We start from the raw sequence: 5,099 nt of genomic DNA on the forward strand, positions 1-5,099 counted from the left end.
TGAAGAAAATCACAAAGGACTCACAATTCCATCTGTACTTTAGAATTAGAGAGGACATGATTTCTACTGTGCTCTCTCCTTTTCCCTCATAATGAAATGTGCAGTAAAGCTTGTTCCTTACTTTCAATGGTTGTAGCAGTGTTGCTTTCCTCCATGGAGGCTCAGCTGTGCCAATGGAGCAGTGCACATCCCAGCATCATGTCTGTTCTACACACTGCATTCTCTGCAATATCTCATACTCCAAACCTCAGTTGCTTGTCTTGGTACAGGATATGCAAGATAAATGGGTATACGCCCTTCTGTGGGTTTCTTTGTATGTTCTAAAATGAAATGAGGGGATTTCCCTGGTGGCGCAGTGGTTAAGAATCCGCCTGCCAATGCAGGGGACACGGGTTTGAGCCCTGGTCTGGGAAGATCCCGCATGCTGTGGAGCAACTAAGCCCGTGTGCCACAACTACTGAAGCCCATGTGCCTAGAGCCCATGCTCCACAACAAGAGAAGCCACCGCAATGAGAAGCCCGTGCACCGCAATGAAGAGTAGCCCCGCTCGCCGCTACTGGAGAAAGCCCGCGTGCAGCAACGAAGACCCCATGCAGCCAAAAATAAATAAATAAATATATTAAAATAAAATAAAACGAGGAAGAAAAACAACATGAAATTTTTTTTAAAAGAAAAAAGTTCTAAATATTAGATGTAGAACTTCCTGCATTTCAATAGGACATCTTGTGCGCTCTACTTTGGAGACTGTTAATTGCTCTGTCACATAGCATAGTGTATCACAAACTTGGCTAATGATCGAAACACCTGAGGTGCCTATTAAATATACAGATTCTGCTTTTGCATATATTACCCATGTGATCAGGAAAAAGAGCATACTCTCTCCAGCTTGCCAGCAGCCCTTGACCCTCCCTATTGTGTTCTACCCAGTCCACTACATTTTTACCTTATCTACCAAACTCATGTAGACATTTGAGTTTTTGATCTCTGCTTTAGGGGAAAAAATAGAGGGGATTCTGACTTTTCTGAAAAATTGAGATAAATTTTACAGACAGAAGAATTCACTGATCTTAAGTGTATAATTAGATGAACTGGGGCAAATATGTACATTCACAGGACCAGCACCCCAATCAAAATATAGAACAATTCCAGAGCAGTTCTCCTGCATTCCCTTACCCTGTTGCTCTCCACCTGGGTGCCCCTTCCCAGTAAAGTCTTTTGTTTTGTCAGCAAAAAACAAACAAAAAAACCCATATATATATATATATATATGTATATATATATACACACATACACACACACATTATATATATAAAACAATTCCATCATTCCAGAGAGTTCCCATCTAGTCAATCCCCATCCCCCACAGGCAACCACTTTTTTGATTACTATCATCATAGATATGTTTAGGGACACTGACTTTTATTACTTCATTGTCTAGCTCAGATCATCTGGGAGGAAAGTTTGATAGGGAAATTTGAAATATAAGCATTAGGCAAGGGTCAAGGGTTTATTTTAGTGGGAGTATGGCTTATATCATCTCTCTTAAGAATTGAAGCAAGAAGGTATTAATAATGACACCTGCTATTTATTAAACAATAGCTATTTTCCAGGTACAGTACAAGGCACTTCACACATCACAGGCAGTCAAGGTATACATCTAGGCAACAGCAGGAACCCAAAAGGATGTAAGAACAAAAGTTGAAGGGAGTTGCCACGGGCACATTAGTGTGAATAGGTTGGCTGACTATTGTACATGGCTGTGGGAAGAAGTGAGAACTAAAGCTAGAAAAGAATATTAAGGCCACATCATGAGTAGAGCATTGTGTGCTGTGTTATGGAGTTTAGATTTTATTCTACAGTTGCTAAGGAACCATTAAAGGCTCTGAAAAAGAGCCTCCAGAGAAGGGTTCTTAAGGATTCAGCATGATATCAGTGAGGGTTGAAGATACTGTTTGACAACTGGGAGGAAAATATGGAGGTAGGATCAGGAAGGAAAGATCCTGGTGTTGATTTTCCTCTCAAAATAGAAGTGAATTTTCTGAAATGTATAAGAAAAAGTATGAAAGTAACCTTGGTCTGAGGAATGTGGTAATGCACTGGTACTCTCTTGCCCTTGATGTTAACAGTTTCATTTTATCACAGCCAGCAGGGCTGTGCAAGTCTTTTGAGCTATGGCAGCTCTTGGGAGATGACTGTTGGTCTGAGGTGGCAATGATAGGAATTGAGAGAACAGCTGTGGTGGTTTGGATTTAGCTTTCAGGTACCTTTCTGGAAAAGTGGAAGCTCATTTGACCAGAGTGGGAATGGATTAGAAGAGGTTGGACACATCAAATGTATCCACTTGATGACTGATATAGCTTTAGAACAAGTTAGCCTCACAGTGAGATAATCTGGCAATTTAAATTTGCTGTTTCCTGATGTTCCCTGAGGTTACAGCAGGGAACTAAAGCCAACCTTCTTGAGCTATAATATGTGAGGATTTCATCAATCACTGATTAAAATCAAGCTGTTCAAGAAAAGGGTTAAGAGAGACAGAGTGGAGAAGTCAGAGGCATCGTTCAGCAAGGATTGGTCTTTCTATTGTCTGATCCACACTGAATTCATCCCTGCAGCAAATGTTAAGCACACCTACCAGAAGAAACAAGTTACTCTCTGAGAACCTAAAATTGTTAAGATGGATAAACTTTTAGATCCTTTCCTTAGCTATATCAATTAGATCCCACTGATTTGCTATTAAAATCTTCATACTGAGATGACTATCCCAGGGAGTGTTAATAATGATATCATTGGCTCAGTGTCTTGTCTCTAAAACAGTAGTTTCCCTGCAACAAGAGCAGGGAACAGCAGCGGCACTTGCACAAATGCACAGGCACTCCCAACGGTTCTCTCCTACTGGTTTCCTTATTTATAACAGTTTCAGACATTTGTTAGTACATAGTATTTTGAAAGTAAAACATGTAGTTTTCTTTTTCCATCTCCAATTTCATAGTTCAGTTTCATGGTATTATGCAGATGGATTTCCAACTTTGAGAAAATGGTTTTTGTTTCACTATCCAGGGACTATTTACAGACAGCTCTAACATGATAACCCTCCTGTGTGGGGAACATTAATCAGGGCAGCATTGGACATAGGCCCTTCCCTGCCCCCTTAGCTTTCAGCAGGCAAAAAGATCCTACAGGGCATAGTCCTTTCTCCTGTGCAGTGGCATGGAGAAGGCATGTGGCCCCAGGTATGACTCGGCCAGCATCACTGACTCTCTAAAGGGAGGGCAGAGGGGCTGCCAGTGTGGTGTGACAAGATAGAGGTAGCAGTTACCCACAGCACTTGGCTTCCCTGTTGAGATGAGAGCCTTTAGAGAACAAATTTTCTCTTCCTTTCCTCTGAACAAGGCCAAGTCACAGAAGTAACAGCTGCTGTATTCTCCAACCAGAAAAGAGAAGGTGCAGTGCATTATTGGGCATGGACCACTCATTAATTCTTTCATTCATCTGCTCATTTGCCTAGTATTTATTAAATTCTGATAGTGTGGTAGACCTATATAGTTAAAAAGATGAATAAGACAGTCTCCAAGAAGCTCACAGCTAGTGGGGAAGAGAAGTGAAAATAGTTATAATGTAATAAAAGAAATAATGCAGTGAAATAAAAACTATGACAGAAATATCTGCCAGGTGCTGCCGAGGCATAAAAGAGGAAATAACTCTGACTTCTCATTAGCTTCCTTGGAGTCTAGAAGATGGAAAATTGAACTTTTAATCTATATTCAGCTCCATAGAGTCCTTGAAGATTAATACCTACTTACATTTCTTGTTATATTTCAAGACAAAGTTAATTTGAGGGGGCATTAGTTTTGTAAACTATTTTCTATACAAATGTTAGTGCAATAACAATAATAATAGCTATGACCATTTATTGGGTGCTATGTGCCAGGTACTGTTAAGCACTTTACATACATCATCTTACCCACAATCCTATGAGGTATTATTATCTCTATTTTAATTTTAATTTTTTTATTTTTTGGCCACACTGAGCGGCTTGTGGGATCTTAGTTCCCTGACCAGAGATTGAACCCATACCCCCTTCAGTGGAAGCATGGAGTCCTAACCACTAGACCGCCAGGGAATTCCCTATTATCTCTATTTTATATATGATAAAATTGAGGCTTGAAAAAGAAAAGTAACTTTGGTTTATGACTTTGTTTTTGTTTCCCATCTCCTGGTACCAATTATATGGTAAAACCTGGTATGTAGTTTCTTAAACATCACTGTCCTGCTGCACAAAATTTTGTTTTAAAATAGTGAAATAAAAGCTCTAGGTGCCTTTTTGTGAGATTTGGGACCTCTTGCTACATAGGTTGTGGAATCACAAACTTTGGAGGTGGAAGGGGAGTCTTAGGAACTCATATTTTATGGTGGAAATGTATAAAGCGATGATTCTCAGCTGGGGGTGGGTCCCATTCCCATATACCCAACAGACATTTGGCAATGTCTGGAGACAGTTTTGGTTCTCACAACTTGGGGCGGGGGGTGGTGGTGGTGATACTGGTGATCAGAGGCCAGAAATGCGGCTAAACCTCCTAAAGTTCACAGGTCAGCGCCCCAGCAACAAAGACTTAGGCAGCCCAAAATGTCAACAGGGCTGAGGTTGAGAAACTGTGGTAGACAACCAGCAAAATATTTTCTACAAGGGATGGGTGAGGGGGTTATATCTTGGGGGACTGGTTGTGGAAGAGTTTACTGAAGAGATAATGATTGGGGTTAGGGAGGGAAGATCCCCAGAATAAGGAACAACATGTACAAAGCCACAGAAGCATAGCATATTTGGGAAATCCCACACGCTGGTGGAAGAGTTGTAGGCATTAAGGCTGGACAGCTAGGCAGGAGCTAGACATTCAGGAAAATATATTGAGTTAGAGGAATTATTGTAAGAAAAACTGGTTCCATGATGGCTCTTTATAAGTCACTCAGGATCACAGTGTAGGTATGTACTGCTATGAGCTAAAACTGCTAAAGAAAGCTGTTTGAAATGAAGCTTTTCTCATCTTGCTTCTTTATGGTCTGGAGTTTTCCAGGCATTTGTTACTTTCTCAGAGACAGAGTCC

The sequence above is a fragment of the Kogia breviceps genome, chromosome 3 (genome assembly GCF_026419965.1).
Source record: "Kogia breviceps isolate mKogBre1 chromosome 3, mKogBre1 haplotype 1, whole genome shotgun sequence".
In the NCBI taxonomy this organism is placed as follows: domain Eukaryota; kingdom Metazoa; phylum Chordata; class Mammalia; order Artiodactyla; family Physeteridae; genus Kogia; species Kogia breviceps.